This window comes from Podarcis cretensis (assembly GCF_951804945.1).
Source record: "Podarcis cretensis genome assembly, chromosome: 4".
NCBI lineage: Eukaryota > Metazoa > Chordata > Lepidosauria > Squamata > Lacertidae > Podarcis > Podarcis cretensis.
Window position 1 is genome coordinate 9,372,862 of NC_137173.1, and position 25,601 is coordinate 9,398,462.

At 49.8% G+C, this 25,601-nt stretch overlaps 1 protein-coding gene across 2 annotated transcripts in view; it reads left to right on the forward strand.

Annotated features, from left to right (window-relative positions):
- The first annotated feature begins 563 nt into the window (after positions 1-563).
- The window catches only part of TSKU (tsukushi, small leucine rich proteoglycan), a 37,068-nt gene continuing 12,030 nt past the window's right edge, over positions 564-25,601 (forward strand). Inside the window, exon 1 of one of the 2 annotated variants that reach the window (XM_079974026.1) lies at positions 564-965. The gene's annotated coding sequence lies outside the window, so the exon portion shown is untranslated. Of the gene's footprint in view, positions 966-1,070; positions 1,196-25,601 lie in introns of those variants that run through there. The other variant, XM_079974027.1, reaches the window with a different exon arrangement.

Genomic DNA, 25,601 nt, shown 5'->3' on the forward strand with positions numbered 1-25,601 from the left:
CAAGCAGCGGGAGCGCACCCCGCCGCAGGGATTCCAACCGCCGACCTTTCGATCGGCAAGCCCTAGGCGCTGAGGCTTTAACCCACGGGTTTAAATCCACGGGTTAGGGGGCGCAAATTACTTGCCTTGCCCCGGGTGCTGACAACCCACGCTACGCCACTGGGAAGACAGGAGTGCCTGGCGTGCTCTGGTTCATGGGGTAACAAAGAGTCGGACACGACTAAACAACAACAGCAGCAGCCACCCGCCCGACTCAGAGAGACGATCCCTGCGCGCCTCTCTCCGCGCGCGCAGCAACCTCTCCAAACCAGCCCCCCGGGCAGCTGGCGGCCGCCTTGGTTGGGCGCGCGGGGCGGAGCTGTGCACTTTGGAGACGCTCCCCGCCCGGGGAAGGCAGGGAAAGAGGAGTTGCAGCCGCCGCCGCCGCCGCCGTTCAGCTGGTGCCTTTGGAGAGGCAGCCGGCACATGCTAGCACAGAGCGCGCGCCCGGCCGCTGGAGAGGAGATGATGCGGGGAAAGAAGGAGGGATTAGTGCATTGAAGGGGGAAGAAGGAGGGGTTGCATCGAGCAGAGGTGAAAGGCTGATCCCAGAGGGGTGTGTTTTGTGTGTGTGTGCGCGGAGAAAAGAGATCCACTTCGCCTGCTGGGGACTTCCACAAAAAAGAGACAAGCCGAGCAGCCGCGATTTTGCAAAGCGCTGGCCGGGGAGGTGGCAGCTGCTTCGGCTACTTCGGAAAGCTGTTTTCCCTGTGGATTCCATTGCAAGCCTCGCTTTTTTCCCTCCCTCCCTTCTTGCTCCATTGCCAGTTTGGTTGTATTTCTCTTTTGGAAATTGCGTCTTGCCAGCCCGGGTCTGCTCCGCTTGGCGAGGAGCTTGGCTGCTGAGGAGGAGGAGGAGGAGACGGAAGCAGAGAAACCTCTCCTCCATTTCAAGTCTCCGAAGCCAAAAATTATAAAACAGGAAGGTGAGCGGCCGTCTGTGCTCTTCTTGCAAAACTTTCTGATTTTGGCAACGCTCCTTTGGAAGTCTTTTTGGCGAGGGAAGGGGTGGGGGTCGGCGCTGGCTTGCTCTGCCGGCGACCCGAACTTGGGAAAGGGCGGGCGCGAATGCGAATTGGATTCGCATCGTTTGCGGAGAGCAGGCGCGGGGAGGGACTCCTTCCAGGTTGCAAGAGCTGGAGCCAGGCAGACAAAGGTGAGCTTTATGAAAGTTGCGCCGCGTTTTCCCCGGAGCTCGTCTCCCCTGACGGGAAAGCAGGCTCGCCACATCTCCTCCATCATGGGCGCATTCAGACGTGCTGATGTCCTGCATCTTTCCCCCATTCATTTTTTATTTTTTTTATTTTACTCGATGCTAAACTACCATGTTGGATACCTGGTCTGTTTTCTATCCATCCATCCGTTGGAGAGAGAGGTTTCTTACTTGGGGTGGGTTTTTAAAGCACCCATTTCTGTCCCTGGGGGTGGAACAAGCGTACACACACACACACGTACACGTGCTTTGAAACTTAAAGGGTCGGTTTCCAGAGAAACTGCGATGGAGTGAGCTGATCAAAACCGAGGGATGCCCTTGAAGCCGGTCTGTTCAAGAGAGGTGTGTGTGTTTGTTTGTTTGTGTGTTTTCCCTTCCTGAAATCAAAGGCATTCATTATTTTCCAGGACTTTTGCAAAGTTCTGGCTTAAGAAAGGATGCTTTCAAATGGAACTGCTTTCTTGCCCGCTGTGTGAGGGGCTTAAAGCATTTCATTGCGAAGAAGCTATTATTATTATTATTATTATTAAATTGCCTTGCCGATGTGTTTATTAGCCTTGGATGCAGCTAACACGTGTTAGTGTGTGGAATGAATTCACTGGATTCCTTAGGGCTGATTCCTTAGGTGTTTGGGCAGTTACATTCTTAAGACATTTAAAGTGTACAAGTCAAACATTGTAAGGTGGAGAACGGGTCATTAAAACAAAGGGGCAAATGCGTGTTTGCATGGACACACACTGGCCTGTTGGTCTACTCTACACGCACCCAGCGATGGCTTGCACATGTGAACGGACCAGGAACAAAACTTCTAAACGCACTTGCTTGTCAGCAGGGTCACTTCAGTCATGTAGCTGCCAGGAATCGAGACAGGGATGGTAGAATAAGGTGGTACAGTTCTGAAATGGGGAATGGACTGTACCGCTGGAGGTCGGATTTCATTTTTGGACGCTCCCCGCTTGCAAGTTTCTGCGCAAGGTACAGGCTCATCTGGAACATTAACCCCCACGTGTATCTGTTTCCTTTTCACAAATAAGTGGGATGGTGGGGGAATAATGATTTGAGCAAGCATTTGAAATTGGAACCTCCGTATTCCAGTTGTACAATCCGCTCTGCCAGAATTGAGTTTCATGTTTCATGTTGTCCATCTTTTACTAGCCTGGTTCCCTTCAGATGTTTTGGACTAACAGCCTGGAGAGCTCATTTGTGAGAGCGTGGTGCTGACAATGGCAACCTTGCAGGTTTGATTCCCGTACTGGACAACTGCATATCATTCTACCTGGACACTGAGGTCCAGCACCAAGGGCCTTCTGCAAGAAGCCAAGTTACAGGGAACCAGGCAGAGGGCCTTCTCGGTAGTGGCACCCACCCTGTAGAACGCCCTCCCACCAGATGTCAAAGAGAACAACTACCAGACTTTTAGAAGACATCTGAAGGCAGCCCTGTTTAGGGAAGCTTTTAATGTTGGATGTATTAAAAGGTAAAGGTAAAGGTACCCCTGCCCGTACGGGCCAGTCTTGACAGACTCTGGGGTTGTGCGCCCATCTCACTTAAGAGGCCAGGGGCCAGCGCTGTCCGGACACACTTCCGGGTTACGTGGCCAGCGTGACATCGCTGCTCTGGCCAGAGCCAGAGCCGCACACGGAAACGCCGTTTACCTTCCCGCTGGTAAGCGGTCCCTATTTATCTACTTGCACCCGGAGGTGCTTTCGAACTGCTAGGTTGCAGGCGCTGGGACCGAGCAGCGGGAGCGCACCCCGCCGCAGGGATTCGAACCGCCGACCTTTCGATCGGCAAGCCCTAGGCGCTGAGGCTTTAACCCACAGCGCCACCTGCGTCCCACGTTGGATGTATTACAGTATTCTAATATTTTTTTGGAAGCCGCCCAGAGTGGTTGGGGAAACCCAGCCAGATGGGCGGGGTATAAATAATAAATTATTATTATTATTATTATTATTATTATTATTATTATTATTCCTGCATTGCAAGGGGTTGGGCTGGATAACCCTCGAGATCCCTTCCGACTCTAGGATTCTTTCATTCTGCAAACCATCTGGAAGTGGGCCTACATTGACTGGAAGGAGCTCCCTTCAGTGTTTTAGACGGGGCAATTCCCATCCCTACCTGGTAGTGGGACGCAGGTGGCGCTGTGGGTTAAAGCCTCAGCGCCTAGGGCTTGCCGATCGAAAGGTCGGCGGTTCGAATCCCCGCGGCGGGGTGCGCTCCCGCTGCTCGGTCCCAGCGCCTGCCAACCTAGCAGTTCGAAAGCACCTCCAGGTGCAAGTAGATAAATAGGGACCGCTTACCAGCGGGAAGGTAAACGGTGTTTCCGTGTGCGGCTCTGGCTCTGGCCAGAGCAGCGATGTCACGCTGGCCACGTGACCCAGAAGTGTCTCCGGACAGCACTGGCCCCTGGCCTCTTAAGTGAGATGGGCGCACAACCCCAGAGTCTGTCAAGACTGGCCCGTACGGACAGGGGTACCTTTACCTTTCCCTTTTACCTGGTAGTGCCAGCAATTGAACCAGGTGGCTTCTGCATGCTAAGCAGGTACTCCAGAACTATAAGCTCATAAGAACCCGCCTTCGACTGAGTCAGACATAAGTGGGTCTCCTGAGCTTCAGAAAGCTGCCCTTCCCAGCCCTACCTTAAGACGCTGGGTTTCGAAAATGGGACTTTCAGCACTCCAAACAGGTGCACTGCCTCTGAGTTGCTGGGACCCTTCTGTTGCCTCACTGAGCTGCACGTGTGGAGAAGTCCAGTGACACCAATGTGAATCAATTTCTTTCTTCTCTGACGCCCTCGTAGCTGAGTAAGATCGTCTCCCATAACAGGGTTTTAGCAGTGAGTCCGTAAGTGACTGTGGAGGCCAGTTCTGGATCCACACATCCTTCCACAGTGGGGACATTGGTTTCCAGGCGGGAGTTGATCACGGTGAGGGTTTGCCAAGCGTGCCTTCCTCTTAGCGCGTTTCTCCCTTGCGTCCTGAGTTCGAGTGTCTTCAAAGCCCATGGCACTTTTGGTTTATAAAGGCTGTTCTCCATTAGGGAGGAGGTTTCGCCTCCTGTCAAGGCTGAAAGGGAATTCAGCTGGATGAGGAAACCTCCCTTCCCACGGCAAATGAAATTGGCTATACCTTGGTTCTCAAACGCCTTGGTACTCAAGCAACTTGGAACCCAAACACTGCAAACCCGGAAGTAAGTGTCCCGGTTTGCGAACTTTTTTCGGAATCCGAACTTGCTCCATTTTTAGTATTAACGCTTCTGATTTGAGTGCCACACTTCTGATTTGAGTGTTACGCTGAGATCTGTCTGTTTTTGCTATTTATTTTGTGTTTTTGTTTTTGCGGCTCTTTTTGTTTTCTTTTTGTGACTCTGTGGAACCCAGTCCAGCTACTGATTGATTGTGTGTGTGACTGCAGTACAGTGGTACCTCGGGTTGCATACGCTTCAAGTTACATACGCTTCAAGTTACATACGCTTCAGGTTACATACGCTTCAGGTTACAAACTCCGCTAACCCAGAAATAATACCTCGGGTTAAGAACTTTGCTTCAGGATGAGAACAGAAATCGCGCGGCGGCAGCAGGAGGCCCCATTAGCTAAAGTGGTGCTTCAGGTTAAGAATAGCTTCAGGTTAAGAACGGACCTCCGGAACGAATTAAGTACGTAACCAGAGGTACCACTGTACATTGTTTGTTGCTTTCATTTTACGGATCAATGGTCTCGTTAGATACTAAGATTCATGTCAAATTGCTGTTGTAGGGGTTGTTTTTTTTTAGGGACGCAGGTGGCGCTGTGGGTTAAAGCCTCAGCGCCTAGGGCTTGCCGATCGAAAGGTCGGCGGTTCGAATCCCTGCGGCGGGGTGCGCTCCCGTTGCTCGGTCCCAGCCCCTGCCAACCTAGCAGTTCGAAAGCACCTCCAGGTGCAAGTAGATAAATAGGGACCGCTTACTGGCGGGAAGGTAAACGGCGTTTTCGTGTGCGGCTCTGGCTTGCCAGATGCAGCTTTGTCACGCTGGCCATGTGACCTGGAAGTGTCTCCGGACAGCGCTGGCCCCCGGCCTCTTGAGTGAGATGGGCGCACAACCCCAGAGTCTGTCAAGACTGGCCCGTACGGGCAGGGGTACCTTTACCTTTACCTTTAGGGGTTGTTTTTAAAAGTCTGGAACGGATCAATCGGTTTGGCATTGCTTTCTATGGGAAAGCGCGCCTTGGTTTTGGAACGCTTTTGGTTTTGGAACGGATTAAGTCTGAGAATCAAGGTACCGCTGTATTTCTAGAATCTTGAACTGCTCCTTTCCTTTTGCTCTCTCTCTCCACTTTCTGATCTGGGTTTCTCCTCTTCCTGGAAGTGGGCTAGCAATTGCCACGGTGGCTGCAGGTAATATGATCGGCGGCTGGCGTTCTGGTGCCTGCTTCCAGTGCCCGGTCTTTGCTTTCAAACATTACCCCCTTCTCTGTTTTCATGACCACCCACCCAAAGCAATCCTCCATCTTGAAGTTCACCCTCCTCTCTCTCCCTTCTCCTTCCTCCCCCACCCCATCCCCCAAACAGGCTAAATTATCGGGAAAAGAGTTGTGTAAGTGAGTAGGAGCCTGTTTCTGGGACCTTTGCTGTAAAAACTTCCCTAGTAAGTTATGACAGGATTAAAGGGATTCCTGAATTGAGGGAGAGGGAACCCCCTTCTCTGAACACAAAGCTTGAGAGAGGTTAAAAAGTTTGCTCTTGGGAGATAAGCCCAGACATGTCAATTGCCCTGTCTGGTTTGAAATTCCAGGACGTAAAAATATAGAGATCTTGGCTGGGTTTGGGTGCAATGCTTAAGTGTCTGCGCCAAAGAAGAAAGCAGGAATCGCTCGGAGTTTTAGAATATCCTGTCTTTGATGTAAGAAGAGATCATTGTTTTGGGTTTTTTACATGGCACATTCCTTGGAGGTTTCTAAGCAGAGGCTGGATGGATGCTTCAGCTGAGATTCCTGCAGTGCAGAGGTTTGGACTAGATGATCCCTGACGGTCCCTTCCAACTCTATGATTCTCTGATTCACTGCCTGTGGTGCCTTGCTGTATTGTGCCCAGACTAGGAGAGGTGGGTCCCTGCTCGCTAGGAATCTACAATCTGAAATTGTCATTGGGGAATGAGGAATAATAATAAATAATCATAATACAGTGGTACTTCTGGATGCGAACGGGATCCGTTCCGGAGCCCTGTTCACATCCTGAAGCGAACACACCCCGCATCCGTGTGTCTGCACATGCGCAGGTCGCAATTCACCGCTTCCGCACATGCGCGTGACTTCATTTTGACCGTCTGAGCATGCGCGAGCGGCAAAACCCAGAAGTAACGCATTCCGTTACTTCTGGTTCGCCGCAGCGCACAACCTGAAAATACTCAGCCTGAAGCTACTTCAACCTGTGGTAAGACTGTACAGTCATACCTCATGTTACGTCCGCTTCATGTTACGTTTTTTCAGGTTACGTTCCCGCGGTGACCCAGAAGTACCGGAAAGGGTTACTTCTGGGTTTCGCCGCATGTGTAGAAGTGCAAAATGACGTCATGCGCATGCGCAGAAGTGGCGAATTGCAACCCACGCGTTTGCAGATGCGCCGCTGCGGGTTGCACTCTTTTCATGTTGCAAACGGACCTCCAGAACAGATCCCATTCGCAACCAGAGGTACCACTGTAATAATAATAATATTTTATTTGTACCCCACCCTCCCCAGCCGGAGCCAGGCTCACGGCGGCTAACATAATAAAACTAACACAGTATACAAAGAACATAAGAACATAAAAACAGGCAAAGGAAGATGAACAGGCGTGGGTGTCAAGTGAGAAATAGCATGGCATGTCCTTCAAGGTGGTTGGCTCTGCTAGGTTGGACCAGCTGGGCCTTCTCAGTGGTGGCTCCCTTTTTGTGAAATATCCTTCCCAAGGAGGCCCACTTGGCAGAGTCATTGCCTATGTTCAGGCACCAGGCAAAGCCGTTTTTATTTACCCAGGACTTTTTGCCCTCAACTTGGAGGGTTATTGGATAAGTGTATGGCCTCTCATGTGTGGGACGTGGGTGGCGCTGTGGGTTAAACCACAGAGCCTAGGACTTGCCAATCAGAAGGTTGGCAGTTCGAATCCCCGTGACGGGGTGAGCTCCTGTTGCTCGGTCCCTGCTCCTGCCAACATAGTAGTTTGAAAGCACGTCAAAGTGCAAGTAGATAAATAGGTACTGCTCTGGCGGGAAGGTAAACGGCATTTCCATGCGCTGTTCTGGTTCGCCAGAAGCAGCATAGTCATGCTGGCCACATGACCCGGAAGCTGTCTGCGGACAAATGCCGGCTCCCTCTGCCCATAGAGCGAGATGAGCGCCGCAACCCCAGAGTCGGTCACAACTGGACCTAATGGTCAGGGGTCCCTTTACCTTTTTTATGGCCTCTCATGCTTTCGGTGGCGTGAGTTGGATATGTTTTTTTGTGACTATTTACGCTTGCACTTTTTAGGTTCTGGTTTTATCCTTGTTCCTGAGCACGGTGATATTTTTTGCTAGTTCTTGTTTTGCATTGCAAGTCGCTTCGAGACACTTTGAGGTAGCAGATGATGGGAGCTGGTCAAGTGTCTGGCTGGGCAACTAGCAGCAAGGGACGTGGGACGCCGCTCCGGTTTCTGCGGCGGTAGACAGGGGAAGAAGCCGAGCTGAAAAAGTTGTGCCCACGGGTACTAATATGGGTGCCCCCTGCGATCCTATTACAAGGAGTTGCACTAGATCTGCCCCTCAGTGGTAGCCAGCAACTCCACAGTTCTGTGATCCTATGCATGTAGGCGAGTCAAGGCCTAGATTTCCAGCATGGAGAGAATTCATGTCTCTGCAAGAAAAATAATAATAATCGTCATATTTAAAGAAAACCTCCGGTGAACTTTGCAACCAGGCAAGAAAATGAGGGAAGGTTTATTAGTCATGCCTTAGTCAAAAGGAAGTCTGAGACAGATGAATCGACTCTGAACCATTGTGCGTTTGGGTTTTTTTTTTGGGGGGGGGTATTTAAAAAAAATAAACAGATGGAAGCCTTATTTTGCTGATTCAGAAACCGAAAACAGGCTGTGCATACCTTTAATGCACATTCTTTCCCTCAAAGAGTTCTGGGCAATGTCAATTACTCCTCTCAGGGTTAAGAGGTCCCAGCAGCTCTTAAAGAATTCTTTGAGGGGAAAACATATGGTTTAAAGATATATAAAGGTGTACACAGCTTTGGTCTGTGTTAGCCTTAATAGAAGCGGCAAGACAAATTCTGCACAGAGGTGCAAAACCACCACACATTTAGGGCTCCTTTCCATCCAATCTATGCATCGCTTCTGCATGGTCTGAAGGAGTCCAGGAAAGACTAACAGGAACAAGAACAGGCAGAATAAAATATATAAATAAAAAATGCATTAAAGCAATTATACTGAAACAGCAACGGGGGCAGGTTCGTGTTACTATTAGCATGTAAAGCCCTCCCGCTAAAAGCATTTTTGCTTAAGACAAGCCTACCCAGATATTTAGAAAGTTGGTGTGAGTTTTAATCTGTTTGTTTTTTATTCTTGTTTTAACTTTCCTAAAGTCTTACTGACGATTTTATTGTTTGGTGTTTATTCCTGCAAACCGCTTCGAGGTTTCTTTACAATCAAGCGGTGTATGAAATTGATGAAATGAATGAAAACAAACAAACAGCAGCCTAAAATAACCCCCGCACCCATCCAAACAATAAAAAAGGTAAAGGGACCCCTGACCATTGGGTCCAGTTGTTACCGACTCTGGGGTTGCAACGCTCATCTCGTACAGCTTCCAGGTCATGTGGCCAGCATGACTAAGCCTCTTCTGGCAAACCAGAGCAGAGCACGGAAACGCCGTTTACCTTCCCGCCAGAGCAGTACCTATTTATCTGCTCGCACTTTGACGTAGAATCATAGAATCATAGAGTTGGAAGAGACCACAAGGGCCATTGAGTCCAACCCCCTGCCAAGCAGGAAACACCATCAGAGCACTTCTGACATATGGTTGTCAAGCCTCTGCTTAAAGACCTCCAAAGAAGGAGACTCCACCACACTCCTTGGCAGCAAATTCCACTGTCAAACAGCTCTTACTGTCAGGAAGTTCTTCCTAATGTTTAGGTGGAATCTTCTTTCTTGTAGTGCTTTCGAACTGCTAGGTTGGCAGGAGCAAAGACCGAGCAAAGGGAGCTCACCCCATCACGAGGATTCGAACCGCCAACCTTCTGATCAGCAAGTCCTAGGCTCTGTGGTTTAACCCACAGTGCCACCCGTGTCCCTTATCCAAACAATAAACCACCCCAAAACGGACTGTTATTTATTTTCCCAGGCATTTGGAGAGAAGCATGTATTTGTCTGTCATCCCTGAGGCTGTAATGTTTGCCAGGGAGGCTTTCCTGGGAAGAACATCCCACATTGGGGCCACCCCGGAAGAGACCTCTCATCTCACTACCCTCTGAGCATCTCTTGGGAGGCAGTGCCCTTGGTGAATGTCCCTCTTCCCCGTTCTCCTTGTGGCAACTGAGGATACATGTTAGACAAAGTTAGAGTCTGTCACCCTTGCTCTAGTAGAGCTCTGTTGACCCTTCTCCTTCCAGACTTGGGGAGAGGCAGGTTCCCCATTCATGAATGTTGTCTTCTTTGGTGATCCCTCGTAGCCGAGTAAGATTGTCTTCCATGAACACGAACTTAACAGTGAGTCCCTAAGTGACTGTGGAGGCCAATTCTGGATTCACACGTCCTTCCACAGTGGGGACATAGGTTTCCAGTGAGGAGTTGATCACGATGAGGGTTTGCCAAATCTGCCTTCCTCTTTCTCTCTTTCGTCCTGAATTCGAGTGGCTTCAAAGCACATGACACCTTTGGTAAAGGCTGTTCTCCAACTGGAGCGCTCGCAGACCAGTGTTTCCCGGTTGTCGGTGTTTATACTACATTTTTAAAGATTTACCTGGAGAGAGTCTTTGAACCTCTTTTGTTGACCACCAGCATTACGCTTTCCATTTTGGAATAGAGTACAGTGGTACAGTGGCACTCTACGTGGGGCTACCTTTGAAGGTGACTCGGAAACTACAACTAATCCAGAATGCGGCAGCTAGACTGGTGACTGGGAGCGGCCGCCGAGACCATATAACACCGGTCTTGAAAGACCTACATTGGCTCCCAGTATGTTTCCGAGCACAATTCAAAGTGACCTTTAAAGCCCTAAACGGCCTCGGTCCAGTATACCTGAAGGAGCGTCTCCACCCCCATTGTTCAGCCCGAACACTGAGGTCCAGCTCCTAGGGCCTTCTGGCGGTTCCCTCATTGTGAGAAGGGAGATTACAGGGAACCACGCAGAGGGCCTTCTCGGTAGTGGCGCCCGCCCTGTGGAACGCCCTTCCAGCAGGTGTCAAAGCGATAAACAACTACCTGACATTCAGAAGACATCTTAAGGCAGCCCTGTTCAGGGAAGTTTTTAACGTGTGATATTTTACTGTATTTTTGGTTTTTATGGAAGCCGCCCAGAGTGGCTGGGGAGGCCCAGCCAGATGGGCGGGGTATAAATAATAAATTATTATTATTATTATTATTATTATTATTATTATTATTATTACCTTGGGTTACATACGCTTCGGGACGCAGGTGGCGCTGTGGGTTAAAGCCTCAGCGCCTAGGACTTGCCGATCGAATGGTCGGCGGTTCGAATCCCTGCGGAGGGGTGCGCTCCTGCTGCTCGGTCCCAGCGCCTGCCAACCCAGCAGTTCGAAAGCACCTGCGGGTGCAAGTAGATAAATAGGGACCGCTTACCAGCGGGAAGGTAAACGGCGTTTCCGTGTGCGGCTCTGGCTCGCCAGATGCAGCTTTGTCACGCTGGCCACGTGACCCGGAAGTGTCTCCGGACAGCGCTGGCCCCTGGCCTCTTGAGTGAGATGGGCGCACAACCCCAGAGTCTGTCAAGACTGGCCCGTACGGGCAGGGGTACCTTTACCTTTTACATACGCTTCAGGTTACAGACTCCGCTAACCCAGAAATAGTACCTCGGGTTAAGAACTTTGCTTCAGGATGAGAACAGAAATCGTGCGGCGGCAGCAGTGGGAGGCCCCATTAGCTAAAGTGGTGCTTCAGGATAAGCACAGTTTCAGGTTAAGAACGGACCTCCGGAACGAATTAAGTACGTAACCAGAGGTACCACTGTAGTTGCTTTGGAAGCCGATAATCAGGCATCCGCACAACATTGAACTGAACAAAATTGATGTCGAAAAATCATTGCTTCGACATGGGTGATCTTTGCTTCTTCCAACACACTGGCATTAGTGAGCCTGTGAATGTCGTAGTGTTGGCTCACTGTGGGATTGTTAATAGCAGAGGATTCCAAGCCATGTTCCTTGGAAAATTCTCTGGGGGGCAGTGAGATGATCAACGATGATGGATGGGCGTCCTTGAAAGACCAGCTGCCCCACCCTGCTGAACTTCCTTTGCAAATGCGCAGCTACAGAGGAAGGGTGGATGTGTCCTAAGATGCACTTTTGGTCAAAAGAGGGTGATGTCCTGCAAGCCTGGCTGGTAATTATTTCAAGTGGGACTTGCAACAAAATTTCGCAGTGCATCCTTTCCTCCTAACAGGAGTGCTCATCTTTGAGGTACCAGCCAGCTGTGCTCTTCTCCATCAGATCATCCTCCAGTCTTCTGTTTTTAGGAGAGCTTGCTGGATCAGGCCAGTGGCCCACCCAGTCCAGCATCCTGTTCTTGCAGTGACCACCCAGATGCCAGTGAAAAACCAGCAAGCAGGTCCTGAATACAAGAACAACTCTGCACTCTGCCGTTTCCATCAACTGAAGTATTGCTTTAGCTGTGGAGGCAGAATGTAGCTGTGCTGGTCCAGGGGGGGAGGTTACCGTGGGGCGAGGTCCAGGACCTGAGTTGAGGGTTGGCAGACAGTCCTCCTCGGGTGAAGCAGGGTCCGCAGTGGGAAGCCGGGCAAGGACAGGAACTCTGGGGGAAACAGGACTGGCCGAAACAGCCCATCAACGACGTTGCTCCCGCAACCTGGGACCGGGCTGACTGGCCTTTATCTTCTCTGAGGCCAGGGGCGGTCCCGGCCCTCAGGAGACCCGCCTCTCCTGGCCTTAAGGAGAGCACTCCTCCTGGGAGAAACCAGTTCCCTTCGCCTCTCTGCCCTGAGCCTCTGCAGTTCAGGAGAGGCTGAAGGGTTACTGGGCCCAGGGGGAGACTCACCTGTAGGCACTGAGTCCTCAACCACCTCTGGAGCCAGAGTGGATTCACCTGGTGCCTGTTCCTGGGGATCCAGCACAGGTGCAGGCGCTTCAGAATCAAGGCCCTGCCCCAGTTCAGCCGGCCCTGGAGGCGGGGACTCCTGTGCAGGCTGGGATTCCTCCGGTTCAGCCTCTGAATCGGATTCCCAGGCCATCACAGTAGCCACCATAAATGGTCTACAGTGTTCATCAGCTCGAGGCTCCGTACAAGCTGCAGCCCATGCTCTTGGCTGCTGTGTTACACCATCTCTTTGCAGGGTGGGGACACAACTAATATTTACATGCAGTCGAGGTCACTGTGGCTTCCAGCAACTGCTATTCTGAAGCAAAAGGTAAAGGGACGCGGGTGGCGCTGTGGTCTAAACCACTGAACCTCTTGGGCTTGCTGATCAGAAGGTCGGCGGTTCGAATCCCCGTGACAGAGTGAGCTCCCGTTGCTTGGTCCCTGGTCCTGCCAACCTACCAGTTCAAAAGCACGCCAGCGCAAGTAGATAAATAGGTACTGCTGCAGCGGGAAGGTAAACAGCGTTTCCGTGCGCTCTGGCTTCCGTCACGGCGTCCCGTTGTGACAGAAGCGGTTTAGTCCTGCTGGCCACCTGACCTGGAAAGCTGTCTGCGGACAAACGCCGGCTCCCTCGGCCTGAAAGCAAGATGAGTGCCACAACCCCATAGTTGCCTTTGACTGGACTTAACCGTTCTGGGGTCCTTTACCTTTACCTATTCTGAAGCCTCCAACTGTTGCAGATTCGATTCCCTTATGGACCACATGCCTGGCAGGATGTCTCTTCCAACTCTACGATTCTATAATCCCACTTCGGTTGTTGTCCTCAAAATCTTAGTATTCAACCCTCCCCTGCCCTCAGCTTGCTGAAAACTCCCCTTGTATTTAGGCGGCCTCCTTTTCCATCAGCTCTCATACCTGAGTTTGCTGTTAAGAGGGAGTGATAGTTTTGTTGCAGTGTTTCCTTGGTTCACCTGTGGCTGAAAAGAAAAGTAAGCATTAAAGCCAAATATCCCATAGCTCACGTCTTGTAGTATTGTCTGTTTGTTGGGGGGCGTGGCGGACATTTTAAAAAAATATAGCCAATCCCGCAGGAAAATTCTCCGTGCAACTAAAGGCTTGATCTGGGAGAAGGATTTTTGGGGGGTAACTTAAGTAGCCATGGAAGGATGCAGGTGGTGCTGTGGGTTAAACCACAGAGCCTAGGACTTGCTGATCAGAAGGTCGGCGGTTCGAATCCCCGCAACGAGGTGAGCTCCCGTTGCTCAGTCTCTGCTCCTGCCAACCTAACAGTTCGAAAGTACGTCAAAGTGCAAGTAGATAAATAGGTACCGCTCCGGTGGGAAGGTAAACGGCGTTTCCGTGCACTGCTCTGGTTCGCCAGAAGCGGCTTAGTCATGCTGGCCACATGACCCGGAAGCTGTACACCGGCTCCCTCGGCCAATAAAGCAAGATGAGCGCCGCAACCCCAGAGTCGGCCACGATTGGACCTAATGGTCAGGGGTCCCTTTACCTTTACCTAAGTAGCCATGGCCTACTGTAAGCTATAAGGGTGCTGCAATCTCTACTCTCCCAGAACTGAAGGGTTGTCGTAGACTTCTGTCTCAGCCCAGTTTGCAATGGGATTCAGGCAATGGATAACAATGCACAATTGTACCTTCTCAGGGTGAGTGTAGTTCAGGCATCCCCAAACTCAGCCCTCCAGATGTTTTGGGACTACAACTCCCATCATCCCTAGCTAACAGGACCAGTGGTCAGGGATGATGGGAACTGTAGTCGCAAAACATCTGGAGGGCCAAGTTTGGGGGTGCCTGTTCTACTCTCTAGTGCTTCAGCACAGCAGGCATTCTTGAAAACCACTCAGAGCCTGGCCTGCAGTTAAGTCACCTCTTCCTGTGACTGTTCCAGTCTTCAGCCTGGAGCTGCATTTGCCTTGGCAGGGATTTTTAGAAAAATTGCACCACAGTGTTACCTTGGTTCTCAAACTTGATCCGTTCCGGAAGTCGGTTCCAAAACCAAAAGCATTCCAAAACCAAGGCGCGCTTTCCCATAGAAAGTAATGCAAAACGGATTAATCTGTTCCAGACTTTTAAAAACAACCCCCAAAACAGCAATTTGACATGAATTTTGCTATCTAACAAGACCATTGATCCACAAAATGGAAGCAATAAAGGATGTACTGCAGTCACACAACCAATCAGTCAGTAGCTGGACTGGGTTCCACACAGTCACAAAAAAGAGCCATAAAAACAAAAACGCAAAATAAAAAGCAAAAACGTAACACTCAAATTGGAAGTGTAGCACTCAAAACGGAGCACATTCAGCTTCCGAAAAAAGTTCGCAAACTGGAACACTTACTTCTAGGTTTGCAGTGTTCGGGTTCCTAGTTGTTTGAGTACCAAGGCGTTTGAGAACAAAGGTACCACTGTAAATAATAACTGTGTTGCAGAAGGAGGTCTTCTTCCTGCCGCTACATTTAGGGATTTTTGTGTTCACAACAAAAAAAAACACATTACCGGTACCAGCTGCATTAAAATCTTTACTTTTTCTAACTAACCCTCGTTGGTGCCTATAGCCAGCTCTCTTTTCCATCCCTGGGAACATTTAAAAATAGCCTCTCAGTGTGAGCCAGGAAGTGAGACCTATCCAGACAATGAGATTGTTCTTTCCATATATCTCTGTGCCTCTGTCCTCCTGTTCCAGCCACCGCAGGGAAGGCTTTGACTTCCACCTGTCTGTCTCATCCTCTTTTCAAACCACCTAAGTTGGTGGCTATCCGTGAAGCACATTCTGCAGATTAACAATGGTCTGTGCCCTCCTTCCTTCTGTCTAGCCTGAATCATCCAACGTTCATTTTTATTATTATTATTGGATGTTCCTTAGTTCCATTGTTATGTGCGAGGGGAAAGAAATCTCTGCTTTCTCTGCACCATAATTCTATACGCTCCCGGTCATGGTTCCCCCATCTTACCCTCCTTTCCCCCAACTTGAAAAGGGAGAATTGATCATTTTTGAGTGGCCATTTCTGAACTTTTCCCAGCTCTGCCGATTCCAACTGACACCATCTGAACTTTTTAGAGTCTTCCGAGTGTGGTTGCACAAGGTGGTTTCTGTTAGTGGTTTTTTGCTATTGCAATCAAAGCGGCTTGCAAAGGAGAAAAGGAAAGGAAAGGAAAACCAAATTTAAACGTCAAATAGCACTTTAAAATGATAGAAAGGACGACAGTGGCAGTCTTCTCTCTTTGGTGATCCCTCGTAGCCGAGTAAGATTGTCTTCCATGAACACGGTTTTAACAGTGAGTCCCTAAGTGACTGTGGAGGCCAATTCTGGATTCACACGTCCTTCCACAGTGGGGACATTGGTTTCCGGGCAGGAGTCGATCACGGTGTGGATTTGCCAAGCGTGCCTTCCTCTTAGCACATTTCTCCCTTGCATCCTGAGTTCGAGCATCTTCAAAACCCATGACACCTTTGGTAAAGGCTATTCTCCAACTGGAGCGCTCGCAGGCCAGTGCTCCCCAGTGTTTATACTACATTTTTTTAGATTTGCCTTGAGAGAGTCTTTGAACCCCTTTTGTTGACCACCAGCATTACGCTTTCCATTTTTAAGTTTGGAATAGAGTAGTTGCTTTGGAAGACGATAATCAGGCATCCGCACAACATGACCAGTCCAACGAAGTTGATGTTGAAGAATCATTGCTTCGACACTGGTGATCTTTGCTTCTTCCAGTAAACTGGCATTAGTTCACCTGTCTTCCCAGGTGATGTGTAAAAATTTTCAGAGACACCGTTGATGGAATCTTTCAAGGAGTTGGAGATGGCATTTATAAATGGCAAACACAGAGGTGTTTCGCTGCTCACGCATGTGCAGAAGCGCTAAACCGCACCATGCGCATGCGCAGAAGCAGTGCTCCGGTTGCAAAAACTTCGGGATATGGCCGGACCTCCGGAATGGATCCCGTTCAAAACCGGAGGTACCACTGTACAGTGCTACCTCTGGTTACATACTTAATTCGTTCTGGAGGTCCATTCTTAACCTGAAACTGTTCTTAACCTGAAGCAGCACTTTAGCTAATGGGGCCTCCCGCTGCCGCCGCTGCACGATTTCTGTTCTCATCCTGAAGCAAAGTTCTTAACCTGAGGTACTATTTCTGGGTTAGTGGAATCTGTAACCTGAAGCGCATGTAACCTGAAGCGTATGTAACCCGAGGTACCACTGTACTTCCCTTGATCTGGATGAGGATTCATGAACCAGCCTCTGGAGAACTCGGAAAGCGTGTCATTAAAAAAGTGACCTGCGTTTTATTTAAAAGGTGCATCGGCGACAGGCAGCAGTGCTTCCGAACGCCAGCTACTGGAAACCTCAGGAGGAGGAGAGAATGCCTTTGTGCTTGAAACCTCCTTGCAGGTTTGCTCCAGTCATCTGCTTGGCCAGGAACAGGACAGGAGGCTGGAGTAGATGAGCCGTTGGCGGATCCATCTGCAGACTTCTTCTCCCGAACTCCTGATTCCATCTCCCTTCCATGCCACTGAACGCAAGCAGTTTTTCTGTGAGGTGTGGGACTTTTCCCACTCTCCCTTAGCTGGTTCCTTTGGCTTTCCTCCTCCACTGGCCCTCCTGTGGATTGAGGAGGCGGCAGCGTTTGTGCAAAGGAGGGGCCTGTGCACACTTTTTTGAAGACAAGTATTCCTTTTACATTTGTCTTCGCAGTTTCTTGAGAGTTTCAAGCCAAGCGAGGCAGGACACACAGAGAGAAGGCCGGCCGTGTGTCACTTTTTGGCTGGTTCTTTCTCTCAGTCAATTCCTCCCCAATTTTATATATATAGTTTTTTAACATATTAAACAATGAAGTTCAAACTCGTTTATGAGAAAATACAAAACACGATTGTACAGAAAAGGAACAGAGAAAAAGGAACAGAGAAAGAGACCCTTTATCACATTATTTTGTGCCAGATTTTGGATGAAGTACAGTGGTACCTCGAGTTACATACACCTCAGGTTACATACGCTTCAGGTTACAGACTCCGCTAACCCAGAAATAGTACCTCGGGTTAAGAACTTTGCTTCAGGATGAGAACAGAAATCGTGCTCCGGCGGCTCGGTGGCAGCGGGAGGCCCCATTAGCTAAAGTGGTGCTTCAGGTTAAGAACAGTTTCAGGTTAAGGACGGACCTCCGGAACGAATTAAGTACTTAACCCGAGGTACCACTGCAAAATGATTTTGGAGCACCAAAACTTATATATTTTGCGGGGGGGGGGGATCGGTTTGCAGGGAGACAGATACCCCAAAGCAGGTAGGCAAGGACATAAGATCAGAAACATGAAATTCTGACTGCAGCGAGGCCCTCTCACAATCCGAGCCTTGCGACGTGCTTACTCAGAAGTAAGTTCCGCTCAGCAAAGTGAGGTTCCCTTCCTGGTTCGTCTGCTTACAGCCAAGGCTTGATATTTGTCTTATCTCTGTGGTTTTGCTGAGTGGCTGCACTGCAAGAGTGCCTGGCTGGCGGAATTTGGCTCAGCAGGCCATTTGAAATAACCCTTTGTTTGGGACTAAAATAGATTTGTGCACGGCTTGAAATGAAGGCCAGGGTCTGCCCTTCCCTGTCGATAAGCTTTAATGAGTCCCGCAGAGACAAAAGTTGCTGTTTCTCCGGTGGCATATAGTCATACACTGGGCAGTATGGTATAGTGGATAGAGCGGCCTCCCTCTGCCCCGGCAACCTGGTGTCCTCTAAAGGTTTTGGATCACACTCTCAGCCACAGCCAGGATGCAGAGTTAGAAATTAGCTGGGCGCGTTTTGCTACTGGCGCAGGTCCAAATGCGGAGATTCCTGGGCACCAGGTTTGACCCCAGTTTATATATATATATATTTTAAATAATATTTATTGGTGTTTCAAAAAGTTACAAGAATAAAAAAGAAAGAAAAAGAAAAACAGAAAATACAAAATAGAGAAAAAAATAAAAAACCATTAAGAACAAATCCGTCTTTCCATATCTTATCTATTCTTTGCTTGTTTCCTTGACCTCCTCACACCTCCCTTTTTTGTATTCTAGTTCATTAGTTGTTTCAGCAAATCCTTTCCTTCTTTGTTTTTATCTTACTAATTTATCTTAATATATTGTAACTTTACATTCTGACCTCTTAACAATCCATTTTTACTTAATCCTTTATAACATTACTGCTAAAACCACATAGCTTCATTCCAGCATCCTTCTAACATTCCTTAATTTTACAATCTTTCTGTAGAGAGACATTAAATTTCTTCCAATCTTCTTCTACCGACTCTTATCCCTGGTCTCGGATTCTGCCAGTCATTTCCGCCAGGTTTATAAACCCCTCTGCCTTAGTCCATAGTTAATATCATTTCCATTTCCACTGTGTGTGTCTCTCCTCCTTGCATACCGGACAAGTGGATTGCAAGTTGCAGTCAAGCAAGGTACATCTGTACAGTGGTATCTCGGGTTAAGTACTTAATTTGTTCCGGAGGTCTGTTCTTAACCTGAAACTGTTCTAAACCTGAAGCACCACTTTAGATAATGGGACCTCCTGCTGCCACTGCGCCACCAGAGCACGATTTCTGCTCTCATCCTGAAGCAAAGTTCTTAACCCAAGGTACTATTTCTGGGTTAGCGGAGTCTGTAACCTGAAGCGTATGTAACCTGAAGCGTATGTAACCCGAGGTACCACTGTACCTTGGTTGATGAATGCCTTGCGAGTCAAATGCTTTGGCTCCCAAACACTGCAAACCCAGAAACGACTGTTCCGGTTTTTGAATGTTCTTTTGGAAGCCGAATGTCCGGCAGGGCTTCCAATTGGCCGCAGGACTTTCGTGCAGCCAATCGGAAGCCGCGCTTTGGTTTCCGAATGTTTTGGAAGTCAACTGGACTTCCGGAGCGGATTCCATTTGACTTCCAAGGTACGACTGTAGTTGAGATCATAGAATCGTAGAATTGGGAGGGACCCTGAGTTAATCCAACCCCCTGGTGAAACCACATTCTGCTGTGGCGACTGCAACCTAGATTTCAGGTGCCATCTGGCACCTAGCTTACATATCTGAGTTTCTAACACCTCCAGCATGCAATACCTAGGACTGATGGGAGTTGTAGTCCAAAACATCTAGCAGGCCCCAGGTTGGGGGAGATTGGGATATAGTGTTGAATTCATAACTCATGCCAGGATTGAGCTTGGATCTGGGCTCTTGAAGTGGCCACATTCCTCCTAAATCTCCTTGGACAATACCTTGGGGAGTCAATTTCCCCAGTAAATTAGAGTAAAAAGGTAAAGGGACCCCTGACCATTAGGTCCAGTCGTGACCGACTCTGAGGTTGTGGCGCTCATCTCGCTTTATTGGCCGAGGGAGCCGGCATACAGCTTCTGGGTCATGTGGCCAGCAGGACTAAGCCACTTCTGGCGAACCAGAGCAGCGCATGGAAACGCCAGTTACCTTCCTGCTGGAGCGGTTCCTATTTATCTCCTTGCACTTTGATGTGCTTTCGAACTGCTAGGTTGGCAGGAGCAGGGACCGAGCAACGGGAGCTCACCCCGTCGCGGGGATTTGAACCGCCGACCTTCTGATCGGCAAGTCCTAGGCTCTGTGGTTTAACCCACAGTGCCACCTGCGTCCCTTCAAAATTATAGTATTCTAGTATTAAAGCCTGTTCCCTTCTTGCCAAAGCCCGGGAAGCTTCCCAGCTTAGGGAGGGAGACGCGATGCTCATGCTTGTGATGTCAGGTTGTCCCAGTGTTGCCCCCCCCCCCCCCCGGCCAATCACCCTCGCAAGCTGGCGCCTCTGCCCTTACAAAAAAATTCACTGCATGCCACTGATCACAACCTCATTTGTGCAAGACCCGTGCAGGTGCTGGGGGACATTTGCAAGGGGCGATGTTCAAGGCAGCCATGCAATTGTCCTGTCGTATGTTGTTTCCAGTGTTTTGGCACACAGACACACTCCCGTGTGTGCATCAGCCCCCACAAGCCCCTCGTGGCTCCACAATAGTCCTTTTGTCTTTTTGAGACGGTGGACCAACGCTTCTGGAATCCTGCCCGGACACAGGCTGGCTTGTTCCACTTCCTTGCCTTGGCAGGTGGTAGCTGTAGGAATCTTTCCCGCAGGTTGGCACCTAGCCTGTGGTCAGCCAGCCGTGGTCAGGGCAGGCAGTTCAGCTTTGGGCATGGACTGGCTCTGGAACGATGTCTGTGGGCTGAAGGCATCAGTGTCAGATTGGTTAGCAAAGCGGCACAGCAGATCCCCAATGGGGACGCCTTGCAGCTGCAGGAATCTCACCCGTAGATCTTGCAGCATCTCCAACGGCTGTTTGGAAACCCTGCCCTCGGAACCGTTGAGGCTTCTCAACGGTTCCACGTTGTTAAGATCGCTTGCGGTGAGCAAACATCCCTGCAAGCTTGCATCTTGTTAGCAATGCCCTGTGATGCAACAGCCACAGGCGAGGGCTTGAGCACAACTCGAGGCATTCTAGCCCAGTGTTGTGGGCTGATTGGAAGCAGTGGTGTAGCGTGGGTTGCCAGAGCCCATGGCTGCACAGAAGGGGGTGGGTGGAAGGTAAATGGTTGGAATACACACGCACATTCAACAGCCTAATGCAGGCATGGCCAAACTTGGCCCTTCAGCTGTTTTGGGACTACAATTCCCATCATCCCTGACCACTGGTCCTGTTAGCTAGGGATGATGGGAGTTGTAGTCCCAAAACAGCTGGAGGGCCTAATGGCCTAATGGAATCCATGTCACCTGGGAGATCTCAGTCACAGAGATAAGAAAAGTTGTTCCATTTTCTGGAGAGGTCATTTCCTGGTTTGCATGGAGAAGCCATTTTCTGTGGAAGCATGCAGCTATGTTGAGGCAGCACCAGGTGTTGAAATTTTGCATCCCTTTCAATTTTGCACCCGGAGCAACCACCCCCGTGGACCCCCCCACCCTATGCTACACCACTGGTTGGATGCAGAAGAATGCTGGGAGGAACCAGCTGAGGGACCCCCAAGGGAAGAAGGTTCAGAGGCCAGAGGTGGGACAACGATGAGAGGTCAGAGGGAGAAGACTGGGGGTGTCGGAAGCTGAGGAGGCCACAGGGTTTAGTGAGCAAGATTTTTTTTTCTTGATCCCCCCCCCCCTAAAAACTAAGTGCCGTTATGGTCCGGTGCACCTTATGGAGCAAAAAATACAGTAACTCTTAAGTTGATTAAGGTATGGGAGGAGTAAATCCACTGTTGAACAGGTCCTCCCCTCTGAACATTCTTCCTAATATTTAGTCAGAATCCTTTTTGCCTGAATCCATTGGTTCGGATCCTGCCCTCTGGAGAAGCAGAAAGCAAGCTTGCTCCATCTTCCACAGGGAGAGCCCTTTCCATATTTCAAGATGGCTCTCATATCAGTTTCCTTTTCTCCTGGCTAAACCTGCCCAGCAGTCCCAGCCTGCACTCCAAGTAAACAAAAAGTGCATCCCAGAAATAGAGACATTTCCTCAGTTTAATTAACCTGATTAATCGGTTAGAGCTGTGCGTAAATTGCAAAGCAGACTCCTGATTGTCCCTGAGGCCAGCTTATTTTATCTTGGAACATTTTGTCTCTGAGCTCTGCTGCGATGCTACGCCCCTCCTGTCAGAAACCGGGAGGAAGAAGTTGATGGAGTGCCGTCTTTATATCCCACTCCTGTGATCTGGGAGACCTGGGTTCAAATCTCAACTCAGCCAGGAACTTGGTTGGGTAACCTTGGTCCAGCCAATCACTCTCAGCCTAGCCTACCTCACAGGGTTGTTTTCAGGAGAGAATGGGGAGGGGACAACCTCGGAGGGAAGGTGGGAGATAAATTCCCGAGGGGCTGGGAGCTGGGGGCACTGTTATACAGTGGTTCCATTCCTTCCTCCTCGGCTGTGTCCAGAAAGTGGTGGTGGGGGATGAGTGTTCAGACCCCAGGGCTCTCACTTGTGGGGTGCCTCAGGGTTCCGTCCTCTCCCCCATGCTTTTCAACATCTACATGCAGCTGCTGGGAGAGATCATCAGGGGGTTTGGGCTGGGTGTCCATCAATATGCGGATGATACCCAGCTCTAACTCTCTTTCAAATCAGAACCAGTGAAGGCGGTGAAGGTCCTGTGTGAGTGTCTGGAGGCGGTTGGAGGATGGATGGCGGCTAACAGATTGAGGTTGAATCCTGACAAGACAGAAGTACCGTTTTAGGGGGACTGGGGGCGGGCTGGTGTGGAGGACTCCCTGGTCCTGAATGGGGTAACTGTGCCCCTGAAGGACCAGGTGCGCAGTCTGGGAGTCATTTTGGACTCACAGCTGTCCATGGAGGGGCAGGTCAATTCTGTGTCCAGGGCAGCTGTTTATCAGCTCCATCTGGTACGCAGGATGAGACCCTACCTGCCCACGGACTGTCTCGCCAGAGTGGTGCATGCTCTAGTTATCTCTCGCTTGGACTACTGCAATGCGCTCTATGTGGGGCTACCTTTGAAGGTGACCCGGAAACTACAATTAATACAGAATTAAGAACGGACCTCCAGAACGAATTAAGTTCTTAACCCCCGGTACCACTGTAGTCTGATCCTGCTAATGCTTCTAGTCGTTTACAATGATTTTTCATATATTCCACCAATTTCCCCTGTTCTTTCTTAAAAACATCCTTCGCGTGGTCTTGAATTCTACTTGTTAATTCAGCCATTTCGGCATACAGTGGTACCTCGGGTTAAGAACTTAATTCGTTCTGGAGGTCCTTTCTTAACCTGAAACTGTTCTTAACCTGAGGTACCACTTTAGCTAATGGGGCCTCCCACTGCCATCGCCACCGCACGATTTCTGTTCTCATCCTGAGGCAAAGTTCTTAACCCGAGGTACTATTTCTGGGTTAGCGGAGTCTGTAACCTGAAGCGTCTGTAACCTGAAGCGTCTGTAACCCGAGGTACCACGGTATTCTGTCCATTTCATCTGCCAATCCTCCTTCCCTGGAACTGCTCCTTCCTTCCACTTCTAGCTGGAGATTCCGTGGCCCTTTCTGGGTGCAAATAAAACCCCTCAAACCCACATCTTAGAATCATAGAAGAATCATAGAGTTGGAAGAGACCACAAGGGCCATCGAGTCCAACTCCCTGCCAAGCAGGAAACACCATCAGAGCACTCCTGACATATGGTTGTCAAGCCTCTGCTTAAAGACCTCCAAAGAAGGAGACTCCACCACACTCCTTGGCAGCAAATTCCACTGTCAAACAGCTCTTACTGTCAGGAAGTTCTTCTTAATGTTTAGGTGGAATCTTCTTTCTTGTAGTTTGGAACCACTGCTCCGTGTTCGCTTCTCTGGAGCAGCAGAAAACAACCTTTCTCCCTCCTCTATGTGACATCCTTTTATATATTTGAACATGGCTATCATATCACCCCTTAACCTCCTCTTCTCCAGGCTAAACATGCCCAGCTCCCTTAGCCGTTCCTCATAAGGCATCGTTTCCAGGCCTTTGACCATTTTGGTTGCCCTCCTCTGGACACATTCCAGTTTGTCAGTGTCCTTCTTGAACTGTGGTGCCCAGAACTGGACACAGTACTCCAGGTGAGGTCTGACCAGAGCAGAATACAGTGGCACTATTACTTCCCTTGATCTAGATGCTATACTCCTATTGATGCAGCCCAGAATTGCATTGGCTTTTTTAGCTGCCACGTCACACTGTTGGCTCATGTCAAGTTTGTGGTCAACCAAGACTCCTAGATCCTTTTCACATGTACTGCTCTCAAGCCAGGTGTCACCCATCTTGTATTTGTGCCTCTCATTTTTTTTGCCCAAGTGCAATACTTTACATTTCTCCCTGTTAAAATTCATCTTGTTTGTTTTGGCCCAGTTCTCTAATCTGTCAAGGTCGTTTTGAAGTGTGATCCTGTCCTCTGGGGTGTTTGCCACCCCTCCCAGTTTGGTGTCATCTGCAAATTTGATCAGGATGCCCTTGAGTCCATCATCCAAGTCGTTGATAAAGATGTTGAATAAGACCGGGCCCAAGACAGAACCCTGTGGCACCCCACTAGTCACTCTTAGCTGTGATCCCTCTCCCAGTTGAGGTCAGACTACCGTTGGCTTGTGCAATAGCGAGTTGGCTGCGGTTGAAGCTGCCCTTCCCCTTTTCTGTGCCTGCTGAGGACTTCTGACAGACCCATCGCCTCTTCCCACTCCTTTGTGTGTTGCAACATAACGTTCACAAGTCTGCCAAGGGCTGTGGGGAGATGAGGCACTTTGGCTAAGGACTTGTGGCATTGTGGTGGTCAACCCAAGCTGTTCATCCTCCTCCTGTCTGGCGGCGAGGCTGCCTCAAACTGGTGGCTTTCTAAGATTTTCCTTCCCCTTCTATGGTTTATTTTCTTGGAACTTGACAGCAAAAGGTTCTGGCTGGCGCAATCTGGGAGATGGGAGTTTAGAGGAGTACAACCTACTGTTTATAGCAGGGGTAGGCAACCTAAGGCCTGTGGGCCGGATCCGGCCCAATCACCTTCTCAATGCAGCCTGCGGACAGTCTGGGAATCAGCGTGTTTTTACATGAGCAGAACGTGTGCTTTTATTTTAAATGCATCTCTGGGTTATTTGTGGGGCATAGGAATTTGTTCCTCCCCCCCCCCTTCAAAATATAGTCCGGCCCCCCACAAGGTCTGAGGGACGGTGGACCGGCCCACAGCTGGAAAAGGTTGCTGGCCCCTGATTTAAAGCCTCGTATGCACTGTAAACTTAAAGTAGCATTGTAGCACTTTGAACGGGGTGAGGGTGGCACTGTGGTTTAACCACTGAGCCTCTTGGGCTTGGCGATCAGAAGTTTGGCAGTTTGAATCCGCACAATGGGGCGAGCTCCTGTTGCTCTGTCCCAGCTCCTGCCAACCTAGCAGTTCAAAAGCTCACCAGTGCAAGTAGATAAATAGGTACCACTGTGGTGGGAAGGTAAATGGCGTTTCCGTGCGCTCTGGTTTCCTTCACAGTGTCCCGTTGTGCCAGAAGCGGTTTAGTCCTGCTGGCCACATGACCCTGTAAGCTGTCTGTAGACAAACGCCGGCTCCCTCGGCCTGAAAGCGAGATGAGGGCCACAATCCCAGAGTCGCCTTTGAC